This window comes from Phasianus colchicus, unplaced genomic scaffold (genome assembly GCF_987193195.1).
Source record: "Phasianus colchicus unplaced genomic scaffold, bPhaCol1.hap1.1 HAP1_SCAFFOLD_53, whole genome shotgun sequence".
NCBI lineage: Eukaryota > Metazoa > Chordata > Aves > Galliformes > Phasianidae > Phasianus > Phasianus colchicus.
This window is the reverse complement of record NW_028325230.1, coordinates 190,802-216,500: the sequence shown is the minus strand read 5'-3', so window position 1 is coordinate 216,500 and position 25,699 is coordinate 190,802. Positions and strand designations below refer to the sequence as shown.

Below are 25,699 nucleotides of genomic sequence, written 5' to 3'. Positions count from 1 at the left end.
TTTTGTCCATGTGTACCCATTATCCCTGCAGTAACTCCATTATTCCACGATTCTGTGATATCCAGTGGGTTGAACACAGTACTGAAGTCGAGGAGATGGCACTGAGTGACGCTGGGGGGGACAGCCCACCAGAGGTAGCACCCAGTGTCCTCTGGAGCCCTCAGCACAATTTCTGACTCCTTTTGGTGCCGTTTGGATGCATTCTGTCCCTCCTGCACTCTCCCTGTGGGGCAGCTGCAGCCCCTGCCCTCTGCTTCCCTCTCCCTCCATCTCTTCTTCCCTCCATCCCTCCCTCCATTCTTCCTTCAATTCCTCCTCACTTGGCCTTGCCTTCTACCCGCTCTCCCAGCCAGTGGCAGGGCACCCAGTGCATTTGAATTGAAGCCATAAGAGGGTGCTGTAGTCCTGGTGCTTTATAATCCTAACAAAGCTTTTTCATTTTCCCCTTGACGTAGCCCACCAAAATCTTTCTCCATTGCAATTAATGATCCCTTTAAAGGCTGTGATCTGGGGAGGTCAGCCAAAATTTCCTGGTGTATCAGTTGTTTCATACCTACAGAAAAGGAGCACCTTTTACTAAGTCAAGCTTATGCAAAAAATAAAGAAGTGTTTTTGAGGTTGCTTACATTCATTTTCTTCCCGACTAATATATATATTCTATATATTATCTATATTATCTATCTATATTATCTATCTATATTATCTATCTATATTATCTATATTATCTATCTATATCTATATATTATCTATCTATCTATATATTCTATATATTCTAATATATTTAGCTTTTTATTCCCTTCAATCCTTTCTACAATATGGCAATCAATGCAGAAGAGAGAAAAAAACACATTTGAAATAAACAGAGAAAGACAAGCTCATTGTCACTGATGTGTCGTTTTGCTGTTGTGGCATGCCTTCTGGTATTCTGCCTTCTCTGTTATCTGTCTATACTATTAGCTTTTTGGATCAAAGCCATTTTCTCTACACATAGAGTTATATGAACGATATTGTAGAGCCTTTGGTTTCTCAGCACTGGCATTTGTGAAGGGATAAATGGCTACTGCCCCGTTGCAAAAAGGAACTACTAATACCAAGATGCATTTGTTGCTCTGAGCTGTCGTGGGCTGGAGTCCTGCAAAGTCAATCTGCAGTCATTCCCCTGGGCCTTCGGTACACTGGTGCTGGCCTGAGGCTTTTACTCCAGCATAATCAGCACTGGTCAGGGCACAAGCATGACAGTTCTTACATCAGCAATCTACTGTCTTCCTCATGTTACGTCACAAATCAGTGTCCTTCACTCCGCTTAGACCATTTGTTTTTGCTCATGGGTTAAGTGGATTAGACAGCTTTTAGTAAATTGAGGCACAGTCCAATAATGTTTGCCTTCTGCCACTATAGCACAATACATTTGATTTTCCCTTACTCAGAGGATTGGCCGGATGGATCTTTTCACACTGTTCCACTTAACTTCCCTAGCTGGAAGGAGATGTTCTCCCCAAATAATGGATTCTACCACAGTTACTTGGCGTGACCTGCACTCGACTCTTTCAGTCTGAGTTTGCCACAGATAATCCAGCATGTTTCGTGGATATCTGGATATCTACTAAGAACCAGGAAGAGTTTCTTGGATTCCAGTGGCCACTTCAACTGTGGATCATCCCCAACGATCCACTGTCTTATTGTGGGGGGGAGGATTTAGTGCCGGGCTGGGCTGCAGTACAGGGACAAAGACAACTGCTAGCAATCAGATCCCTTGGGGCTCTCCTTCCAGGCTCCATCTGCAGTCCCAAAGGGCTCTGGTCTCCTGCAGGTTCTCTCTGACAACTGTTAGTCCCAGGCAGGTACCTCAGGAACACCAGGGCCTCTCGAGATGGCACCGGCTGCTTGTGGTCACACGGTGGAGCTCTGCTTGAAAACCTGAAGTCATCTTCAGTGTTTTTCAAACACTCAGCACCTCCTCATGAGCTGCCCTGGTTCAATCCTGTCAGTGAAACACGCACACAATAAGTGGAATTTCTATCATGAGAAAACATGACCTTTCAGGATGGATATTCACTGTATGGAAAGAAATACCAATCTTCCGCTGTTCTTGCACTGACAACTCTCTCTCATTCTGTGCATGTAACTGCCCTCATTTTACAGGTATTTCCACCTGCCCTGATTAGGCTGACCACGTTGGAAGCCACCTTTCCAGCTGCCTGTCTCAACCTTTGCAGTTTCTATTGTTATCCCAATTTCCTCTCCCCTTAATCTCTGATCATTTATAGCCCTTTTAATGAGTGCAGTTCTTTGAGTTTCAGGGAGCTAATGTTTGTCCCTCCTTAGCAGTTTGTCTCACTGTGTCCTTAGCCAGCTTACTGTTTAATTAATATGCCTTTCATATTAATATTTATCATTTCCTATCTATGTATTTCTTGTACAGTCATCTTTTGGGAAAGAGAACTTCAGTGGAGGCATACAGCTGAGGAGTACGTTCTATTTCTTGGTAACCTGTGTTACGCTTTGTTACGCTTACTGTTCTTTGTTTAAAGGTAAGAGAAACCCTTCTGCACCCGTGTCCTCTGAGGAGAGCAGGTGGCAGCTGCTACAAAGGATCTGAAACATTCAGTGCAGACTTTAGAAGAGAAGTCTGATGTAAGGAAAAGCAAGGCAAGTGCCAGGTGGCATTAAGCAGACAGGGCTGGGGAGATGGGCAGTCACGTTGTCCATGCAGTGTCAGATTAAGCAACTGCTCTTCCTGCCTATGCAGGTCTCCTTAAGGGACACCCTGGATCCACCCTGGATCCACATCAATTGGAGAACGATGCTCCAGAGCCAATGAAAGAACATTATGGAACAGACACAGCTCACTGTAACCTTCTGCACTTTAGAAAGATCCATGGTATATTTAGTGCTACTTCTGCGAACGTAAGGTACTGAGAGGAGAATCACGGAATCATTAAGGTTGGAAAGCTCATCCAGTCTAACCATCCACCTGCCACCAACACTGCCCAACAAACCCTGTCCTGAAGTACCACAGCTACCCTTTCCTTACACACCTCCAGAGACTCCACCGCTTCCCTGGGCAGCCTGTGCCAATGCCTCGCCACCCCTTCTGGGAGAAACTTTTCTTACTATCCAATCTGAACCTCCCATGGTGCAATGTGAGGCCATTCCCCGTAGTCCTATTGCTATTTACCTGGGAGAAGAGGTCCCATCTCACTGTAACCTCCCTCCAGGTAGCTGGACGGAGCGATAAGGTCTGCCCTGAGCCTCCTCTTCTCCACACGGAACCATCCCAGCTCCCTCTCCCACTCCCCGTTAAGTCTTGCGCTCCAGACCCCTCCCAGCTTTGGTGCCCCTCTGTGGATACACTCCAGGGCCGCCATGTCTTCTTGTAGGGAGCGGCTGGGCTGGGCTGGGCTGCAGTTGATGGGACAAGGACAACCGCTAGCAATTTAGATCCCCTGGGGCCACTGGCAAATCACAGCGACGATCGCATCCCCGCTCCTGACTGCCCCATTTCAGGCTGCCATTGGGCTCCTTGGCCACTGGAGGGCACTGCCGGCTGTCACCAGCACCCCAGACCCTTTTCGTCCGTGCAGCCTTACAGCCGCTCTGCCCCAAGCCTGTAGTGACGGTGCCTGGGGTTTCTGTAGCCGAAAAGCAGCACTCAGCTCTTGACGTTCTTAAAGCTCATGCAGTTGCAGTCAGCGCAGTCATTCAGCCTATCTCAGTCCGTCTGTGGGACGCTTCCTCCTAACTTGGTGTCATCTGCAAACTTACTGAGGGTGCACCCAATTCCCTCATCCGACTCGTCAGTGAGTACACTGAACAGGACAGGCTGCAGCGCCGACCCCTGAGGAACGCCTCTCAGAACTGGACTCCATCTGGATCTCTCTGGGCCTGGCCCTCCTAGCAGTTTTTTACTCAGCAAAGAGTGTACCCATCCCAGCCATGGACTGCCAGCTTCTCCAGGAGAATGCTACAGGAGGCGGTGTCAGAGGCTTTGCTCCAGTCCAGGTAGCTTCCACCCACAGCATCTCATCCACCAGGTGGGCATGTAGTCATAGGAGGACATCAGGATGATCCTTATTGTAGATGGGCACCACATTAGCAAGTATTTGGTCACCTGGGAACTCCCTGATTGATTAGGGCTGCTAGGATGCCACGTCCACCAACTGCCTCAGTACCCTCAGGTGGATCCAGTCCAATCCCACGGATGTGTGACAGCCCGGGTGGAGCAGCAGGTCACGTGCTGTTTTATTCTGAATTGTGGAGAGTTTATTCTGCTCCCCACCCTGTCTTCCAGTTCAGGGGGCTGAGTACCCTGAGAATAACGGGCCTGACTATTAAAGACAGATGTAAAAAAGGCATTGAGAACCTGTCTGCTTTTCCTCATCCTTTCTCCTTGCACTGGGGTGGAAGGGGATCCATCCTGTGCCAGCCACGTGCACTTGTGTTAGGCTGTTAGGGTGCCTTGGCATGTTTATACAGATATTTATTTGGGTCCCAGATTGACCAACTGAACCGAGTTAGATTCAGAGAATCATAGACTGGTTTAGGTTGGAGCGATATTAAAGATCATACAGTTCCAACCCCTCTGCCATGGGAAGGGTTGTCATGCAGTAGATCAGGTTGCCCAGAGCCACATCCACCCTGGCCCTGAATGCCTCATAGGATGGGGCAATCCAAAACCTTTCTGGGGGACCTCTTCCTGTGCCTGACAGCCCCCACAGTGAAGAATTTATTTGATCACCAACAAAGATATTAAAAACAGCAGTCCCAAGATGGAACCCTGAGGGATTCCTTAATATAACCACTTATTGTTAGCCTCCACCTGGACACAGAGCTGCTGACCACAACCCTCAGGCTGCAATCATACAGCCAGCTACTAATCCACTTTTCAAATCCACGTATCTCCAAATCAGAGATAAGGATGTGGAGTGAGACCATATCAAAGCCTTGCACAAGTCCAGGTAGATTACTTCAGTGTATGGGAACTGCTGAGTCACGGCCTGAACCTCTGATTAGTCACCTGAGGCGAGTAATGAGGCAGCCCTGGGAACACAGGTGAAAGCAATTCGCCTGTGCTGCAGGAAGGGGTGGAGCCTGGCTGCACCTCTCCTAGACCCATTTAAGAGCTGACTACCAGTGGGGAAGGATCTCTCTCTCTCTCTTCGGAAGATCCACTCCACTGGTCTTTCCTGAGCGAGCCCACGACACGGGTGAGCCTTCTATTTATTCTCTTTGTCTCACTGTGCCTAACTCTCTTGCTTATTTCATTACTATAACATCTTAATATTATTAATATTCCTTAATATATATATATATATATATATATATATATATATATATTCCTATAATATTCCTTTATATAATTTTCATTGATTATACACTTGGCGAGCCAGGCAGGCAAGCCGAATATACTGAAACTTACACTATGTCCTTTCTTTGGAATTTCTGTAAATGGTTCAAGGGGGAGAACACTACCCCCCTAGATAAGATAATTCCAGGGCAGATCCCAGGATTTGCGGGATCCCCTTATTATGAATTGGCAACTATCATTGAAAAATGGGGTCCCCTAAGTGTTGTGGGAAACGTTTCCCCATATCGCCTAGCGGATTACTTTCAGGGACTAGGCAAAGATATATTAGTCACTAGAGAAAGACAATTAGCTGCTTCTACAGTGGCATGGCTGCTATTAAATGCTTTAAACAATGCCAAAATAAGGAATAATACTTCAGTGAATGAAAATGAACTTTTAAAAGATCGTATTGAAAAGTTAGAACAGGAACTTGGCCTATTAACAGGAAAAAAACCCAATTCTACGTCTTCCAATAGGTCAAGTTCGTAGTATTTCAACAAACAATGACCAGGCTCCTGAATCAACGGACTGTGTTGATCAGGAAAATAAACCATCTAAATCGGATCTTGAATCCCCAATTTTGACGGACGCACTAGAAGTCCGTCCTGTTATATCTCAAAAAACAAAAAAGGTACAGGACAGACCAGCAGGGGTGCCGCCTGATCAGTGGCCCCCCACTCAAACCCACTTGCACGTAACAGCCCAACCGTACACGGCAACAGAACTGATGGACTTAGTCCAACGATTCAGGCAGAAACCTAGAGAAAGTGTGCCGGCTTGGTTATTAAGACTATGGGATTCTGGGGCAGAAAGTGTTCTGGTGAATGGCCTGGAAATAGCCAAATTGGCCACAATGACCGTCCATCCTGCTCTTAGACAGAGATTATATGCAGGTAATCAATATAATGATGAAAACCATTCAATAATAGAATGGTTAATGGCGGCCTGCCGTATGGTATGGCCCAATAAATCTGATGTTCCTTTACATACAGGGATGTGGTCCTCCATAAAACCAGGTAACGGTCACAGGATGTGCATTTTCAGTAGCCTAAGCGTAGCCCAAGTTGCTTAAATATTGCAACATATTGGCATTGTGTGTTTATTGCTGTCTGTTTTTCAGGGCTTGCAAGAGTCAAAATGGAGCATGAAAACTGTAGTTAGAGAGTTTATTCTGCTAGGATTGTCTCAATCCCACAAAGTCCAGTCAATTCCCTTCTTCTTCTTCCTCCTGTTCTACATCATAATTCTCCCAAGCAACATCCTTATCATTCTCACAATTCAGGGGGATTCCCAGCTGGGATCACCCATGCATTTTTTCCTGGCTAATCTGGCATTCTTGGATATCTGCTACTGTTCTGTGACCCCACCCAAAATGCTGGCTGACTTTTTCTCAAATCCTAAGATCAACTCCTACAAGGCCTGATTGACCCAGCCTTTGTTTCTTCACTTCCTGGGAGCAGCAGCAGCTTTCCTGCTGTTGGCCATAGCCTGTGACCATTACGTTGCTATTTGCAAGCCTCTCCACTACACCATGCTTGTGAACAGGACTGTATGCTGTGCCCTGGCTGGAGCTTCGTGGGGCGGTGGCTTCATTCATGGCATCATTCTATTTGCTCTCACCATCAAGCTCCCCTTCTGTGGCCCCAACGTCCTGGACGACTTTGTCTGTGATGTGCGTCAGTTGGCGAACTTGGCCTGTGCTGACCTTACACGGCGGAACTTCTGATGTTCCTCAACAATGGAGTTGTCATTGTCATGTGCTTTGCACTTCTCCTCATCTCCTACATAATCCTCTTGCTGAAGCTCCAGACACACCAAAACAAAGAACAAAATAACCTCCACCTGCACTTCCCACATCATCGTAGTTTTTGTCATGCTTGGCCCAGCTGTCTACATATATGTCCTACCCTCTGAGGCTGTCCCAATGGAAAAGGTTTCCATTGGGAAACCTTTCTTTTCCATACGGTTGTCTTCCCTTGACTAATCCCATGATCTACATGCTGTAACAAGGAGATCAAAAGCTCCGTGTGGAAGTTGGTCAGCAAATACATATTTAAAAAAAAATTTTTGAAAGAAATAAATGAAAGTTTATTTGTTCCTCGTTTTGTTCATGCAATTTTCTTAGGAACAAATCCACACTGTACGTTATGTAAAAGCATAATGTACAAGTGATAACCTTCAAGAAGTCCTTTTCTATCAAAAAAATCCCTAGAGTGATACTAAAACCTGTATGGAATAAGTTAAGGAAGAACCAACCTGTGTAAAGGAACCAACTCATGCACTATGAAGTTATCATTAAGAATCTTTTAAATTCATTAGAAAGTATCTGGTAGGTGTTGAGACTTCATAGAACTATTACTGGACTACTGGTTCAGCTTCAACCATGGTAATTCATTATTTCAGTTTATAGTCAAACTTTCACTGTTGATGCTGCCTTCTCGTTGGACTCATTCATGATCCCACCATTGAATGAGTTGATTACATTTCCACAAAGGGAGAGTGTGAAAGCTGCTGGATGATCCAGCTTGCAGGCAAGCTTTGCAATTCATATAGCATAGGCAAGACATTGCAATCTGTTAAGTAAAAATCAAAGACAATGTAGCTATAGCTTTACAGGACGTGCAGATCATAAACTTTATCCATACAGTTACAGACATTTGCAGCACAGATGTCTGTCTGAATTAGTCACTAAGGATTCCAGCAAAACTAACAGGCATTTCTAGGGAGAAGTTCAGCTAACCCTTTCTTAATTTCTACTTTGAGAAGTAATAAACCATGCCTTAGGCGTTTTTGTCTCGCCCCTTGTACTTGCCCTGTAATCCGCTTTATAGTTTGACCCCAAGGTGGTCAGCCAAATAATTCTTCTCAATGGGAAACTGTGCTTTCAGAGAGCATGGTTTTCTTACTGCAGTGTAACTTCCTTAGGCAGTGTAGATGATGCAGAGTGAGCTAAACACGTCTCCGTCCACAAAGTCCTCCAATAATCTCTCAGAAGACATTGCATCCTACAGGTCACGGAGTTCTTGGTTCTCACATAACGCTCTAGCATGCTGTAAATATCCAAATGCAGTTGCCCTTGCAGTAGGGTATTTTTGTTCTTGTTGTTCCTTTCTTCACTAACTTTCTACATATCACTAGGTGAAAGAAAACGCCATAAAGTCAAGAGTGCCTTTCTCAGGAATGCACTCAGCTCTGAGCACCACCACTTATACACGGCCTTCTGTCACACTGCTGCCATCAGCTGCTGCTGTCGGCCTCCCCAGTGCTTCCACCATGGTTACCTGACATCCCTACAGTCCTGCACCCGCTCAGAAGTAATACTTAAAATGCATTCTTCCATACTTCATGACAGAGGACTGAAGAGACTCACTTTTGCGTGGTGCTAAGGATGGTCCATCCCCAACACGTCCCTTTGCGCGCTGCAAGGCCCAGCTGGCATTCTGGCAGCCTGCTGGCTGCTGCTCCCTAACGCAGGGAACCGCACTGTGCTGCTTCTGAGGAGAGAAAGAAAGGAGGGTCCATGGAAATGGGCACCCAACATCTGCAAAGAGATGCAGCGTTCCAGATCGTGCCAGAGACAGGATATCACAGTGCTGAGTCATTAGCTACCACTAAAGGAAACAAACATTTGGGAGAGTATTCACAGCAACTGCTGCAATTTCTGGGCATATCCCAGCTTTCTTACTGTTCAGGTGGAGAAGACTGGCGCTCACAGACATCAGTTCAGTGGGTTAAACCAACACACCTGCAAAATGCCAGCATTATTCAGGAAACAGTCTTCAGGTGCCACAGTTCAATCCACGCAAAGTTATTGTGCAGAGCCTTAGCTCTTGACTTCCATTTCTTCCCTAAATTTTACTACTGCAAGCAGCTAGAACAAACCTTTCAGGTGAAATTCAGGGCAGCAGGGACCTGGCAAACTATAACTAGGTGCAGCTGGCAGGAGGGCAGTTCACGCTCTTTGCTCCCACCCTGCCCCAGCAGGTTAAGGAGCCTGGCAATGCTGTCCTGTTGCAGCACATGCAGAATCCAACCGGTTATGGAGGTAACAAAGGACCAGTAGTGCTCCCCCTGCTCCAGCTTTTCCCCTTCAAAATGAGAGAAGGGAAGAAAACCCAAACAAATAAATCCAGCCATACTTTTCCATATGCAGAGCAGGAATGGGAACTGCGTCTGTCTTCTCGTTGAGACAGTGGTGGGGAAGCTCAGTTCCTGGGGTCCTCTCCACAGGGACTGCCCCCTGGCTTCACTCTTTCTTCAACTGCCTCAATCCCCAAAATCTCCTTTTGGAAAGAATCCCTAAAGAAAGAATCTGCAAGTGAAAAATAGTAAGGAGAAGCATTTTCCCAGCTTTCTTCTATCATGCACTTTAGACTCTTGAGTAGCACAGTGTCTTAAAATCAACTGGTTACAAGAACCATCCCCAAAATACAACTAGATTCTGTACAGCTGCCATGATTTCTGACAGCAAGTGTTCTCCATCTCCTCAACATTTACACACCTTGAAGCAAGTGGCTGGTGTTGCTGTCATGAAGAAAACTCCCTTTGTCTTCCACCCCTACTGCAGCCACAATAGCTGCACTGGTACGATCCACGTGTTCAACAGACCTCAGCTCTGCCTTAGCCAGGCACAGTGGCTGTCCTTCTCCCTCCCAGCTCACACACCAGAGCACTGCTGTGCCACATGGTAAGAGCAGCAGTGACAGTGGGCAGCACCCATCAGCCTCCACCCTGCTCTCACCACCAGCTGGGACAAGGGCTGACACAGCGGGCCCACCCCAGCCCAGCTTTTCTTCTGAGACACCTCCCAGCAACCACCCAGCACCAAACCCAGTTCACCCACTCGGCCTGCTCAGCCTGAGCTGTGCCCAGCTCATGCACATGCTGCAGCAGTGCTTCTGACGGGTTCTCACAGGGCGATCTCTCTCAAGGAAGGCCCAGAGCCCAGTCTCTGCGTGCAGCACCAGCTCTGCTCACCAGCTGTGGGACAAACGCTCCCACCCCAGCAACAGTTGTGACCTCTGTGAGTGCCCACATCACTTCTGGGCCTCCATCAGACGTAATCCAAATTTTAAGAAACCAACAGCAGGGTCACCCAATGGAGTTATCTGAAGTAAAATAACAAAGAAGTTAAGATGACTCTTGTGTAGCCAGCTCAGGTCCCCCTCTTGCTCAGGTGCTGCATGATCGGACAAAGGAGATGTTGCCTCTGAGGTGGAGGCTGGAAGGGTCTGGGCTTTCAAACTGTCAGCAAGCATTTGGATGAGCCACCTTCCTGCTGAGGAGCTCCTTAACATCATTCCTGCCTCCTCCGGTACCGTACTGGGAGATGCTCCAGAGTTCATTAGCCTGGACTCCCATCAACAGCTGCTCCTGCACTGACCTTCACTCACACTCTGATACCGTCCACTTCCAGCACAAGCTGACCTGCAAGGAAATGTGGGATTAATGCAAATGCAGAAGCCCACGGCTGTGTCACCACCACGTACTGCAGCCTTGGGAAGTCAGCTACAACTACAACCTTGGTCAGAATTAAAACAGGCACAGTACATTAACTGTGACCTCTAAACTGAAGTAATTGTCACGATCAGAAATACATACTGAAATCACTCACTTAACTATTGGTGGTTACCTCCAAACTCTTTTGCTTTTGGGAGAATATGGACTCAGAATTGAAGGATACAAGAAAAATGACATCTGCTTCACTGGAGGTGGTTAAGCTTGGAAGTAGGATTCCAAAATGAAAAGGTTTTCAACTCCTTATAAGGCAGAAAGCGATGGGATGATTGCTGACGCCTGCAGAAAGCCTGATCTGCTCTGCCACAGGTGGCTGAATGACACAAAAGCTGTGCTGCTCATTCAGAAGTGCGTGGGGCATGGGGTGGGCATGGGGCACCAACACACAGGATGTCAACACTCCTCGGGCACTTTCCCATCAGAAGGGAATTCCCTTCTCCCTGCCATGCCATGTCCACACCACTCCTAAGGGCTGTACTGACACAGTCAGCACAGAATCCATGCAAACGTTCTTTTCTCATCGTGGTGGTTTTTAACAGATGCAAGCAATGAGACATCAGGTCACTGTGTGGGCTGCTGGGTGACACTGCCATCATTTCCAAGCCATTGCTTCCTAGGGGCAAATAAAGTAAAATACTTTAAGAAAATTTCACACAGAGATTGCATACTATACTATTCTTTTACACAAAGCAGGACAAAACAGGAGATACGTGCAGCTGCATCAACACCCCAGTTGCTGAAGGAATGGAAAGACAGATCAAATGACAATACATTATTCTCATACAAGGACTGCTCATCAGCACCCACTGCCCAAGGAGCAATGCAGGGAAGACTTGCATTTCTTCTTCTCCTAGCCAGAAACTGTTTTTCCTACCTTAAAAAGGAAAGGAAAAAAAGCCTGACATAGTGCTGACAGGGCAGGCAGATGTGGCACACCAAGGCATACTGAATCTGCAGAACATTTGAAACTTTCACCTTTCCTCCAAGAGCAGTCTAAACCTTCCATACCCACTCCTACTTTCACCACTATTCTTACCAAAGCTGCTTTTTCAGCTGGGGCTCCTCTCTGTCCTCAGCAGTATGACTCAGCACACAGATGCACCTCAGCTCCATTTCATTTCCACGCCCACTTTGTGGGACTGTGGGTTTCCCATCAGAAGACTTCACACACACCGTGCGTTCAGCTCAGTGAAAGGAGACACAACTGATACAGGCTTGTTGTGCAAGAGAAATCCAGGTTCTCTTCTCATTCCCACAATCCTTCCAGTAGTTCAGTCCATTTGGTACATTACCATGTCCCGGATTCTCAGCTGTGTTTTCCACACACTAATCTGTCTACCAACAATGCATACACAGGAACCAAGAAACCAATAGCTACACTCAATCATAACCCAGGGCAAGGAAATCTCAGAGCAATCCTAAGTGAAAGCACCACTTTTCTGAAACTCTGCCTCAAGCTCCTCACGCTCCCCCTCAACTCTTTTCTCAGAAGCCCACTCCTCTGCTTTTTCCTTTTCCTCTGAATGCTTGCATTTTTGTGCAGCCAGGACTTGGGAGAAAGCTGGGATGCAAACTGCAGAGAACTGTCCCAGCAATGAAGAAACAGAAAGCCTGGGCAGAAAGACAGTGCATCAAGTCCAGATGCCTGTTATGTATCTGTACCTCTCTTTGGTGCTTTCTCCAGCTCTGTCTTCTTCCCCAGCCTTTCCGCATGGCCATGCTGCAGTGGAAGGCCACTGGCGTCAGTTTCTCACAGAGAGAAAGCAGGAAATACTTGAAGAGCAACTCTTTGGAAGAAGATTTTAGCACAGCCAGCCACTAACTTCAAGTTTTCAAGCACAGTTTCTTAAATTTGCCTTTCCACTGCTCTAACGTTATGCCTTCCTTACAGTCAACACGAGGCACTTTTCTCTCTCCTCCATCACACACACCCTTTCACACAGTCCTATTTAGATGAAAGTACCCAAAATACAGCTCACAAAACATTCTTACCCACAGAGGCTTTCCATTTCCCCCTTTCTCAATAAGAGTCAATAGAATCCCATGCTCCATCCCTAAAATAAAGTACAGCCTTTCCATGTCACAGAAAGCAGTTGCCAATAGAATCCTTATCCTGTTAGCCCACATCCACCAAAATCCCTCCAATACACCATTTCTACAGCCAAAACAAACTCATTTTTTCAACTGAAATGCATTTACAGAAAGTATTACTAGTCTCATTCCTGCTGAGTGAGTGGCAAATGAATCCACATCTGTCTGACAGCTCTACAATGCACAAAGCAAAGCTGCACAAGTAAACACAACGCTGTCAGGTGCATGAGCTGAGAAACACTTCATTCCTAAGTCAAACAACTGTGAGTACAAGTACCTCCACACTGTTTGGCCTCTCCAAGGAACAGACACAGCTCTAAGAACCATTTAGACACAGACTCGGATTGCTCTACTGCCACCGACAGCCACTGTCAGCCTCTCTATTGCTTCCAGTACAGCGCTGCCATCAGTCACTCTTTCCTCTCAAGACTCTCTTGTTTTCTCACTTACCTCCTTAGTTGCACTAAGGAAATGGTTTTGCCATTAGCTACGGCATCCACCCCCAACCAAACCAACACATCTATCAGTCAGCAGGGTTGCGCCCCATGAGGCCAGGCCTCATGCCATGACAGCAGAGGAGCAAGGTCCAAGGCTGCAGCAAGGGAGAATTTGCTCAAAGGCAACAGCCGTGGGCACAGAAATCAAGGCAAGAAGCTGCTTATCTTCAGAAGGATTCAGGTAGGCAGGGATCTCCTTTGCCTACACTGCCAACCCTTCAATGAGGGCTGGGAAGGGGTGGATCCTGGCTCCACCCCTTCTGTCATTCTGGAACATTGCATGCTCTGGGTTGGCCCTGCCTTTCTACCAGGTGAAAAATCAGGTTTCAAGCCATGTCTCAGCATTTACACTACAGCATCCCTTAGCATTAACTCCACAGGACAACCCTTAACCCTTTACCTTAACCTAAAAGGCTAATCCTTAACACTCACCCCAAAAGATACTCCTCAGCCCTAATCCAAAATGCTAACGCTTAACCCTCATTCCCATCTCAAAAGTGCTGCTGTTGTCCCTAACAAAAAGGACAAGCCATAAACCCCCAACCAGGTGGGCACACCCCCACCATCACTAACATCAAGTGTTAAGCCTTAACCTTTAAACCTAACAGAAAACAGTAACATGAAACCCTAACCCCAAAGGGTTACCCTCAGCACTTAGCTCTAGCACTAAACACTAACACTTCATCACAATCCACAAGTGTAAACCTTAGGATCATAGGATCACCACGGTTGGAAACAGCATCTAAGATCATCTAGTCCAACATTTCCCACTAAATCACATCCCTCGGTACAACACCTAAACACTCCTTGAACACCTCTGGGGATGGTGATTCCACCATTTCCCCTTCCATAAAAACCTAACCCAAAAGGGTATATCCCATCACCATCATCCACAAGGGTAACTGCAGACAAAGGCAATAGCAAATACAGCTGCTTTAAACCAGTCCTAAATTATCCAAGAAAAGTAAAGGACACAAACCTGTAAATACAGAATGAGCCAGCAGGATGAGGAAATGAGCAGATTTCAGAAACGCGTCTGCTGTCAGGGAGGGGAGTTCAGGCCTGCCCCAGCACCACAGATCTCCATGACACGACACAACATGGGGAGGTGGCAAAGGTGACAGGGCTAGGAGGAGAGCTGGCGGAGGAGGAAGGTTGGATGCCTGGCAGTTTGAGAGGGACTGAGGTAGCCTCACCCATCACAGACGTGGTCAGCGCAGACACTTTGGTGTCCGACATGATGTAAAGTGTCTTCGTAGGGCTGGACGTGGTCACTGCAGAGAAGGAAAGAACGTGGTCAGCAGTTGTGGGGACAGGGTGCCTACCCTGGGCTGCAGCCCCGGCAGCAGAGTTGCAGGGCTTCAAACTGCACAGAAAACCCCCTTGTCTCATTTTGTTTTCAGACTGACTCCAAAATAAACCCCAGCACTGCCACAGCCTGCGCAGAGCACAGCAAGGGAGCCCCAAACCTTTCAGCTCCCTTTCTAGACCCCTCAGAGTCTAAGAATCCTCCCTCCCTTTAGTGATCTCACTCTCTCCCCAGGGGGCTAGGACCATAGGCTTCTTCCTTGGCCATCCCACTCTCAGAGCTGTCACACAGCTCGTGCATCTTCAACTCTGACCCACCAGCACTGAAGCGCACACACCACCTGACATGGCTTCACAAGCAACCATCTGCCTTCGCATCACATGCCTCTACCTGCCTTTGCTAAGCAAGCACGCACCTACCTGCCTTTGCTTTGGAAGCATGCACACGCTTCCCTTTGCTAAGCAAGACCACAGTCCCTTTTAATCTCAGGAGGGAATAAAACAGCCCGAACAAAAAGGGAACGGCGAGGCTCTCTCTAGGACGCCTGTTGTCTCAGCAGAGTTGACAGTTACTTAAAATGCACAAAGTACCTACAAAACCATCACGCTCAAACAAGGAAAGTAAACAAGTCCAGGATGCCGTGAAGGGTTCCTAGCTCTTTGTAGGTAATACCTGCTCCGTGGGCACAGGATGCGCACAAACTGCCCCTCATCTCTTCCCCATCCCCTTGCCCCCCCCACCCCCCCGTGATTTCCACAGGCATTTAGAGACTCTGTGGAAAGGCAACATAAGGCTCATGGAGAAGACTGGATGTACATGAGGTTTTTCCCTTCCCTGGTGCTAGAGCACTGCTTGTCTAGATGATGAATGTTTTTCATACAAGCACCAACCAAGCGTGGCAACAAACAGCTGAAATGGCATTTCCCCTGCAAAACAACCAGCCTGTCTAAAGACCTCACCTCAGAGACTTGCCAAAAAGGCCAGAACTCCCTTTTGGCAGGCTTACTCACAGAACAGCAGGCTTCTCTTCACCGTGCATCACATGGACACAAACAGGCTGTTTGTGCAAGGAGGGCAATTTCACCCGAGCACCTCACCATATGTGTTCCCTCCACCCTGCTTTTCTGCAGAGATACAAGGATAAAAACCTCAGTTCCTCTGAGCAACGACTGGAAGGAACTCTGGAAAATTCTCCATTCAAAAGCAGCTCCTTTGTGGTCTTGGTTCCTGAGGGCTCCTTTGGATCACCTTTCAGGCAAAGTGTAAGAGGTTCCACTGTACAAACCTATGTATCTGGGTACCTTTTTCCACCCCAAAACTAATTCTGACAGAGTTGCGATGCAGGCATTGGACACGGAGAAGAAGAGAAAAAGAACAGAAGAGAGGATAAAATTAAGGATACCGGTAAGGAAGAAGCGCAGAAGATGAAAAGCACAATAGGATACAGGCAAGACAGCAAAAGAGATGAGCAGTAGCGGAGAGAATAAAGGGAAGAGACGCTGAGAAAGATAAGAGCAGAAGGAGAACAGACAAGAAAGAAAGAAGAGCAGAGAAGAAGAAAAAGGATGTAGGTAAGAAAAACAAGCAGACAAGGAGAAAAGCAAAAGAGGTATTAGCGTATACAGAGCGTATACAGAGAAGACAAAAGCAGAAGTTGGAGAGAAGCTGAAGAGGAAAAGCGAGAAAGGAAGTCTGGCAGAAGTACAAGAGACGGTAAGAGAGGAAAGTGGCAAATGAGAAGAGCAGAAGAGAAGTGAGTACAGAAGAGCAGAAAACGAAAAGAGCAGTAAAGAAGAGCAGATCGTGATATGAAGAGAACAGTAAAAGAAGAGCACATGAAGAAAGAGGAGAGAGGACAGTGAAGAAGGAACTGCAGAAGAGGACAGTAGAAGAAGGTGTGAGGACTGGAAAGAAACAAAGTGAGCGTAGTAACAGGACACCATTTCCCTTGGGACTCTGCAATCTCTTTCACTTCTGACAGACGGAGGCGCTGAGAAGAACAAGAGCCGTGTCTGTGTTCACCAAGGACTCACCTCTGCACGTGCAGCGGCAGCTCTCAGAGAAGCCTTCTTTAGTCCCACTTTCCTCTCTTCAGGTCCTGGCAGGCATGGGGAGGAGCCTGACCACCAATGAAGACCGAAGCAAGACACTTATTGAGCACCTCAGCTCAGCTTTTTCCATGTCTGAGGAAGCCAGTTCTCTGTCCTCATTTATCAGAGGGGGAACGCTCTCCTTGGCCTGTCTTCTGCCTGCGTACCTGTAGAACCCCTTCTTGTTATTTTTCACATCCCACACCAAGTTCAGCTCCACCTGTGCCTTGGCTTTCCTAATCCTATCCCTGCACACAGACAGCAGCCCTGGCAGGAACGCAGCGCTGTGGCAATTTGCAGAGCTTAACATGCAGTTCCATCAGCGCATTGTGTTTTCGCACTCAGACGTTACTGGCTGCCGAGCGGAGCGGCTGATAAGGCCATAGTGAGCCACTTTTTCCTAGCAGTGTATGTGGGACCTGAGGAAAATGTCCTCGCGCGTGTTGAGGCAAAAGATAAAAGTATTCTACTGGGACTCTGGTGCTTCTCGTGAGGCACAGTCATGGAGGCAGAAGGTAGAAGTATTCATTTGTGTCCCCATGCAAAGTTATTGAGGAGGAACAAGGCTGTTCTCCCACTAAAGCTGAAAGTTTCAGAACGATCACTCATGGATTCCTTTTGCTAAACTCATGCGCTGGTTCTTAAACTGATGTGCTAATCCCTACTGCTGAACAGAGCACCCCACATCAATCCCCCCTTTTCCTTTGAGGATTACGATGTTCACATCCTAATCCTCACCACCTTTGACCTTTCATACTTAGAGATACATCTCCACAGTCCAATCACACTACAAGGAAGGATGCATACATACAGCGATTACACACACCATCCCCACAGATAACTTCTTTAACCAGTGCAATTTGGGAAGCCAGGAAGTCACGTTGGTTTCAGCTCACATCGTCTTATGTTGTGCAGTATTTCACTTTGGTGCCATATCTTCTCTCCATCTGCTTCAATTCTACCACTCTGACCTACATGAACACAATATCATTTATTGCTGCATGAACTCCTTCTTGTGCACCTAACAAGATACCTGAAGCCCTTCTACATTGCAATACCACCCAGGCCAAGCTCTGGACTTTTTCCCTTTTCTTCTTCCTTTCTGCCCCTCTTCCCCTCTCTCCTTCTTCCTTTCCTTTCCTTCTTTTCCCTTGTCCCCTTTTTTTCCCCTTTTTCCATTTCCCTCCCTCCCTCCCTCCCTCCCTCTCTTCCCATTCCTCCCTCCCTCCCTCCCTCCCTCCCTCTCTTCCCATTCCTCCCTCCCTCCCTCCCTCCCTCCCTCCCTCCCTCCCTCTCTTCCCATTCCTCCCTCCCTCCCTCCCTCCCTCCCTCCCTCCCTCCCTCTCTTCCCATTCCTCCCTCCCTCCCTCCCTTTCTTCCCATTCCTCCCTCCCTCCCTCCCTTTCTTCCCATTCCTCCCTCCCTCCCTATCAGCCTGGCTCTCACGCTGTTGTCCAGATGCCCGTCTTCCTTTTCCCACACCTCCATGCTCTGCCCACATCCCCCTGTTTGGCTGCATCTCCCTGCGGATGTCCCACCCCACAGCCCCACTCACAGCCGCCATCCCCGGAGCTCTGCCCTCCCCCAGTCGCTCCCCCACCTCCCCAGGAGATCCCTGAGGGCTCTCCGTTCCCCCCCCACCCTTCTTCGCCCCCCGCTGCCCCTCGAGCCCCACTCGGGCTTCAGGCCGTGCGTGCAGGCCGCGCTGCCACGGCGACAGCGCGCCCTCCCTCCTTGCGGCGCGGGAAGCCGTCCCCGCGGCGACAGCGCATGCGCGGCGGCGTCTCCATAGCGACAGCGCCCCGGCGCGGCCGTTGCTCGAGCGACGCGCCGTCCCCGCTCCCCGCGGAGTGACGTCATCACGCGGCGACGCGAGGACGCGGCCACGCGGAAGCGGAGCGGGCCCCGCGCTGCTCCAGCGCCGCGGCGCAGCCCCGGGACTCCGAGCGCCACCTCAGCTTCTACGAGTGGGTGTTCGGGGGCGGCGGGGGCACCGGGGGCACCGGGGCTGGGGCCGTCCTGTCTTGGCCTCGTGGGTCCTCTGCTGCTCAGGGTCTCTGCTCGGCGGCGGGAGGTGCCCTGTGCCCCCCGCCCTTCCCCCCCACCCACGGTGTTTCACTGCCTTCCCCCCACCCCCCCGCCGCGGGTCGCCCACAACCTCCCGAGTCCCTCAGTCTGACCGCTGGGCTTACGCTCTCCCCCCCCGTTCCCCGCCTCCACTTCCCCCATTCTCATCGCTGGAGTCCTCTTCCACCCGTCCCCTCAGTTCCTCCGTCACTGTCTGTCCCTGTTCCCCATTCTGACCCCCAGGCTTCCGTGTCTGTCTCTCACTGATCCGTTGTGTCCCCATTCTCTCCCCCGACCCCCCCAAGTCTTCGCATTTTCTCCCCTAGATTCATCCCCCTCCCCCGTCCGTTCTGTCTGACCCCCAGAATTCCCTGTCCCCTCAAGTTCCCCTGCTCCAATTCCCCCATTCACATCATAGAATCTCCTACCATTCCCCAGTCCCCTCTGTTTGCACCCCCAGGGTCCCCTGTCTTCCCTTCCTCCCCCTGCTTCTGACCCCATTTTCTGACCCCTACAGTCCCCTGTACCCCCATGCCCTCCTCCCTGCCCTCTGGAGTGCATTCCCCTATGTTGGCCCCCAATTTCCCCCAACTGGACCCCCTTCATGTCCCATAGAAGCCCCCCCACGACCTCCAGTTCTCCCCTCCCACCCCTCCCTCCACCCCCAGAACCCCTTTCCACTCATGTGGTCTGCCTCTCCTCTTTACCCCCCCTCCCCAACTGGCACTCTCTCCTCCCAGACTCCCTTTACACCCCACAGAAGCTCCACACAACTCTCCAGTTTCCCTCCTCCACCCCTCCCTCCATCCCCAGACCTCCTTTCCACCCCACAGAAGCCTCACTAGCTCATTTCTCCCCCTCCCACCCCCTTCTGAACCCCCCTTATCCCCCGTTGGAATCATGCAAAAGGATCTGCAGGAGAAGTCCTGGAGAGGTCTGGGGGCATCCAGGGGGTTCCAGACTCATCCAGAAGGGTCTGGAGTTATCCCAGAGTGGTACTGGGGCATCCAGAGAGTCCCCAGGTTGATCCCGTGGGCCCCTGGAAAGATCTGTAAGCTCCCACTAGGAGTCCAGGAGCACTGAGAAGTCTCTGGTTGTGAGAATCTTTCTTTGTTTTTTGGCTCAAAGCTTGCTTCCTGAGGTATTTCTTGTGATAAGACTCTGATTGATTTGTTGAGGAGGCAAGAGATGGGTGCTACCGTGTGACAATTGATATCCCTCTGGGAACATTTGAAAGCCCCTTCCTCCAGAGTTGCTTACCTCTGGAAGAGAGTGCTCAGAAGTGCTTACTGGCGGAAGATCTGGCCTGTGACTAAATAGCTCCAGCCTTGTATGGGAAAAATGGGGAACGATACCATCGTGTCCTGTGAAAAACAGGATGCAGATGGGCATCTCTGCTCCCTCTTATCTGCTGGCAAGGCCCGGAAGGTGGGAACAAAGGAATTTCTGCTAAGATCCCAGAGCCAGAAACTGCCACTCCAAGGAGAGCTGACTCAACCACTTTGGATTTGAGCTGTCACTCCAAAGACAGCTGACTCGACCACTTTGAAAGCATTGGAAAAGGGCCATCATCACCATGGTCACCGTCATCGTCGTCGCCATCAACAACAATGCCCGATGACCCACCACTACTGAAGATCAAAGGCTGAACTACGAACCACGCTGGATCCATGGTGGTGACTATGTCCCTCTTTCTTCCTATAAAGACTCCTTGCTTCTTCTTTCCTACCTTTTCTATCGCCCTCCTTTCCTTCCCCATTACCATAATTCATAATAGCGTCCGTCCTCCCCTTCCCCATCTCCCTAATTAAGATCTGTAATAAACTGTTCGGACCAACATTTGAACCGTTGTTTCTTAATCTCACGCCGGGTATACAGATATTAAAAGAACCTCCTCTCCCTCCTATAAATCGGAGTGAGACACTGGTCTGATCTGAAGATGTCCCAGTAGAGTCTGGTACGGTGCAGGGAGTCCTCATGAGGGTCTGAATGGTCCTGGAGTCATCCAGAATGGTTTGGGGATGTTCCAGAGAGGACTTGGCGGGTCCGGGGGGTCCTCATGTTGATCCATGGGGTCTGTGGGTTCATCCAGAAGGGTCTGGAGATGTCCCAGAAGGATCCTGTGGGGTCCAGGGAGTCCCAGGTGTGTCCAGGACATCCTCAGAGGGATTCAGAAGGGTCTGAGGATGTCCCTGAGAGGACTTGTAGGGTCTGGGGGGTCCTTAGGTGGGTTCCAAGGGACCTGTTGTCTACTGGAAGGGTCTGGAGATGACCCAGAGGGGCACAGGGTGACTGCTGTCACCGTCATTGGGTGTCATTGGGTGTGGGCATCACTTGGGTGTCACCGTTACCACCATCTTTGAATGTCACCGTCATTGGGTGCCTCCAGGTGTCATTGGGTCTCACCGTCAACAGCTGTCACCATCACTGGGTGTCACCATTGTGACTGTCTTCAGGTGTCGCTATCATTGGGTGTCACTGCTTTTGGGTGTCTCTGTTGTCACCATCGCTGGGTACCACTGAGTGTCACTGTCCTTGGGGTGTCACCATCATTGGGTGTCACTGTTGTCTCTGTCATTGGGTGTTACCATCACTCTGGTGACACTGTTAAAAAGGTGACTGCATGTGACCTCAGTGTGGAACAGCTGTGGCACAGTGTCCCCATCACTGGCTGTCACTTTTGTCACCATCACTTTTGTATCACCATCACTTGTGTGTCACCATCTCTCGGGTGACAGCATTCCCTGTGCTCTGACCACCACATGGGGGCAGGCACAGGTGGCCCCACACAGTCACCGTGCTGTCACTGAGCCTCACACTGTCCTTTGTCACCCCTCCAGGCCTGCCTACAGCCGGACCCAGTGACACCGGCGCCCTCTGGTGCTGTCACCATCGTCTGTCACGAGGACAGGGATGCACACAGTGGTGAACTCTGTGCCACCACCAGAGGGGACCAGGGGTGACATCAGTGTGGAACAGCTCTGACGGGGTGTCATTGTCATTGGGTGTCATCCTCATGAAGAGGGGACAAAAGGACCCCCCTGGGGACATTCTGTCGAAGTCGGGGACAGCATGAGCAGCTTGAAGACTTTCCAGGGGAAGTGGGGACACCGCATCACGGTGTCACATCCCCAAAGTTGGGGATGCCTCCAGAGTGTGACGCCCTGAAGTTGGGGACTCCCCTATGTCATCCCCACAGTGTCACACCCCAAAGCTGCGAACAAATCTGTGTCACCCCAATGGTGTCACACCCCAAAGTTGAGGACACCCCCACAGTGTCACACCATGTAGCTGGGGACACCTCTCTGTCACTCCAATGGTGTCACACCCCAGCATTGGGGACACTGCCACAGTGTTGAACCCCAAAGTTGGGGACACTTTTATGTCACCTTGACAGTGTCACACCCCAGAGTTGGGGACAGTCCCACAGCTGGGGGCGCCCCCACATCCCCCCATGGTGTCACATTCCAAAGCTGGGGGGGCCCTTCTGTGTGTCCCCCACCACAGACCACACTGTTCCCATGGGGTGGGGGCAATATATATATGTTTTATACATATACATATGTATAACACATATACAGACCCTCATCTCCATCCCATACCCATATCCCAAATCCATCCCATATCTACAGCCCATCCCATAACCATCTCCCCTTTTCCCATCCCGTATCTCATCCTCTATCCATATCCCAGACCATATTCATTCCATGTGCACATCTAATCCCAAGTCCATACCCCCGTATCCTATCCCAAATTGATCCCATATCCATATCCCAAAATATAAAGAAACAACCAACAGAACAGCAAAGAAACAGGATTTAATGTCATGGCAAAGCAGAGATGACAACTGACAAAAAAAAAAAAAAAAAAAAGAAAAAAAAAAAGAAAAAACAAAAAGCAAACAGAAAATAACACACAAGAAACACTAAGACACCATGAAACTACAAGCTGGAGGCATTGGCTCCAGGCCAGGCAGAGCACCAGCACAGAGCACGTCACAGCACAGATGACATCAGCCGGGCCCCTGGAGCCTTTATGCTGTCACAGTGCGTTTCCATGAGGACGGAGGGCCCTGCCCAAGGCAGCTGGGTGCAGGCACCTCCTCTGTGAGCTGCGCTGCCCGCAGCCGCTCGCCGTGCCCTGTGCCTCAGAGCAGCCCCGGCAGCAGAGAAGCTCAGCCTCATCCCGCTCTGGGTTGTGGCGAAGTGTTACCGTTTGTGTGATTGGTGAGTGCTGAGTTACCCTCTTGGGTTCGGCTTTCGGCTTAGGGCTTCCCAGATGGGGTTCTGCTTCAGGGTTACGTGTCAAGCGTTCTGCATTCGGGTCAGCTTTAAAGGTCACCCTTTTGGCTGAGGGCGAAGCGTTAAGGCAAACAGTTTGGGGTTTGTGTTACCGGTTTCTCTCTGGGGTTAGGCTTGTTATCAGTTTGGGTTCGGGGTTGTGCCGTTACGGAAGGGTAAAGGGTTACCGTGTTGGAGAAGCGGTAAGAGTGATGGGTACCCATTTTTGGTTTGGTTTAATGGTTGCCCTTCGAGGTTTGGATTGGGGTTTAGGATTCAGGGATACCCTTTTGCATTAGGCACAAGATCTACCTTTTTTGGATGTGGCTAGTGGTTGCCATTTTGTGTTAGTGATAAGTGTTAAGGGTGACACATTTCTGGCATGTATAAGAGTTACCAGATCCACAGAAATTCGTAGCAATATTCATAGGAAAAAAAACGATGGAAAGAAAGAAACTGCAAGGAAGAAATCAACAAAAGTAGAGAAAACATTGGAAAGCAGTAGGAAAAACTGAGGGAAAAAAAAGCAAACAAAGCCTATGACATCCAAGGGAACAAAATACCCAACAGAAAATAAATAATAACTAACAAAACGAAAGAAAAACAGGCAGGAGAAAAAAAAGACTAAGAAAAATCAAAGCAAAACTACGAAAGGGAATGGAAAGAAAAGGCAAAGACATACAATGCTGTATCATGGCAAAGCAAAGGATTCAAACAAAAAAAAATAAGCAAACTAATGCAAGAGGAAGTAAACGGAAAAAGAAACAGAAAAGAAAAAGAAAGGGAATAAAAGAGAACTAAGTAAAGCAAGCAGAATGAAAGGCCATGCAAAGGAAAGGTAGGAAGGAAAACCAAGAGCAAAGGAGAGCAAAGCAATGGAAAAAAGAATAAAATGAAAAGGAATATTCAGGAAAAAGAGAAAAGAAATGGAAAGGAAGAAACTGCCATGAAAATCCAACCCAAGTGAAGAGAACAGTGGAAAGCAAAGGAAAAAAAACAACAGGTAAGAAAACTAAGCAACAACAAAAGAAAGCAAACCAAAACAGAAAAGTAAAAACTAAATAAAAAGGCAAAGAAAAAAGAAAAAGGGAAGAAAACAGAAAACCTAAAAAAAAAAAGAACAAACAACGGTTCAAAAAAAAAAACCCAGAATACAAAAAGAGACAAAACAGGCAAAACATGTAAAAGAACAAAAGGACAAAAAATGAAAACACACACACACACACACAATGATATATTAAAAAAAAACAACAACAACAACAACAAAAAAAGCACGAAAAGAAAAACACACACAAAAACAAAAAAACCCAAGAAAATAAAAAGCAAAACCAACATAAATTAAAAAAACCCCAAACTAAACACCAAACATACAAAAATTGCAACAAAAACACACAAGCATAAAACAAAAACCACAAATAAACAGAAAAAAATTAAAAAGAAAAGCAAAAATTAATCATAAAAAACAGAAAAGCAAAAAGCAAAAGCACAAAAAACACACAAGCACAAAAAACCAAAAAGATGTAAAAACGAAAAAAGAAAAAAGCAAAAAATAAACAAGCATAAAATAGAAACAAAAAAGCAAAAAGGAACGAAACAAAAACCACAAATACAGAAAATAAGAAACCAGAATGAGCACAAATCACAAATCAAAAACCAAAACCAAAAAAAAACAGAATACAAATACCAACAATGCACACCACAAATACAAAAGTTACAATAAAACACACAATGCAAAAATTACCATAGAACACACACACAAAATGAAGAAAAAAAAACCAAAATGAAAAAACAAACAGGAAAAAAAAGAACTAAGCATAAAAAAAAGAAATGCAAAAAGAAATGGGCAAAAATGACACAGTAAAGAGAAAAAAAGATAAAAAGGAAAAACAATAATAAAAAAGAAAAATCCAACAACAAAAAAAGAAACAAAAATATCCAAAGCAAACCCAAAAAGGGAAAAACAAAAAAAAAGCAAAGACAACAATATACAATGGCGAATGAAAGGATTTATACAGACAAAGACGGGGAAAAAAAAATGCCAGCAAACAACAGCTAAATGAGAACGCAAAAAAAAAAAAAAAAAAGCCAAATACATTAAAAAGGGGAGCAAAGAGAATAAAAGGGAAGAAGCAAAGTAGAAAGTAGGAAAAGCAAAGCAAAACAAGAAAACCAAAAAGCCAAGGAAAAGAAAGAACAACAAAACGGAAAGCAAACCAAAGGAAAAAATAAAAATAAAATAAAAATAAAAGTAAAAATAAAAATAAAAATAAAAATAAAAATGAAATAAACTTTGGAAACCTAAGCAAAGAAGCAGTAAAGAAAACGAAATCAAGTGAACAAACGAGAGCAAACCAATGCGACCCAGCGGAAAAAGAGACAAGAAACGGAAACAAAAAGAACCCACAGCAACCAACAGAAGAGCAAAGAAATCTGCTCCTCAATTGGATGGCAGGGCAAAGATGACAAGAGACTGTGGTGCAGCCAGAAGCAAACCATCCGTG

The 25,699-nt window shown here is 47.8% G+C and overlaps 1 long non-coding RNA gene and 1 pseudogene across 2 annotated transcripts; one reads left to right on the top strand and one right to left on the bottom strand.

Moving 5' to 3' along the window:
- Window positions 1-39: 39 nt before the first annotated feature.
- Window positions 40-17,671, bottom strand: LOC149911885 (uncharacterized). Of its 2 annotated transcripts, none has more exons than XR_016462741.1 (5): window positions 16,795-17,671; window positions 14,432-14,726; window positions 9,487-11,477; window positions 8,718-8,841; window positions 40-553 (listed from the first exon to the last, which is right to left on the bottom strand). It is a non-coding gene; the product is annotated as an uncharacterized LOC149911885 (long non-coding RNA). The 2 variants fall into 2 exon arrangements; XR_016462740.1 differs by lacking the exon at window positions 40-553 and adding an exon at window positions 850-1,981.
- On the top strand, window positions 5,362-8,605 carry LOC149911886 (olfactory receptor 4M1-like; annotated as a pseudogene).
- Window positions 17,672-25,699: the final 8,028 nt, after the last annotated feature.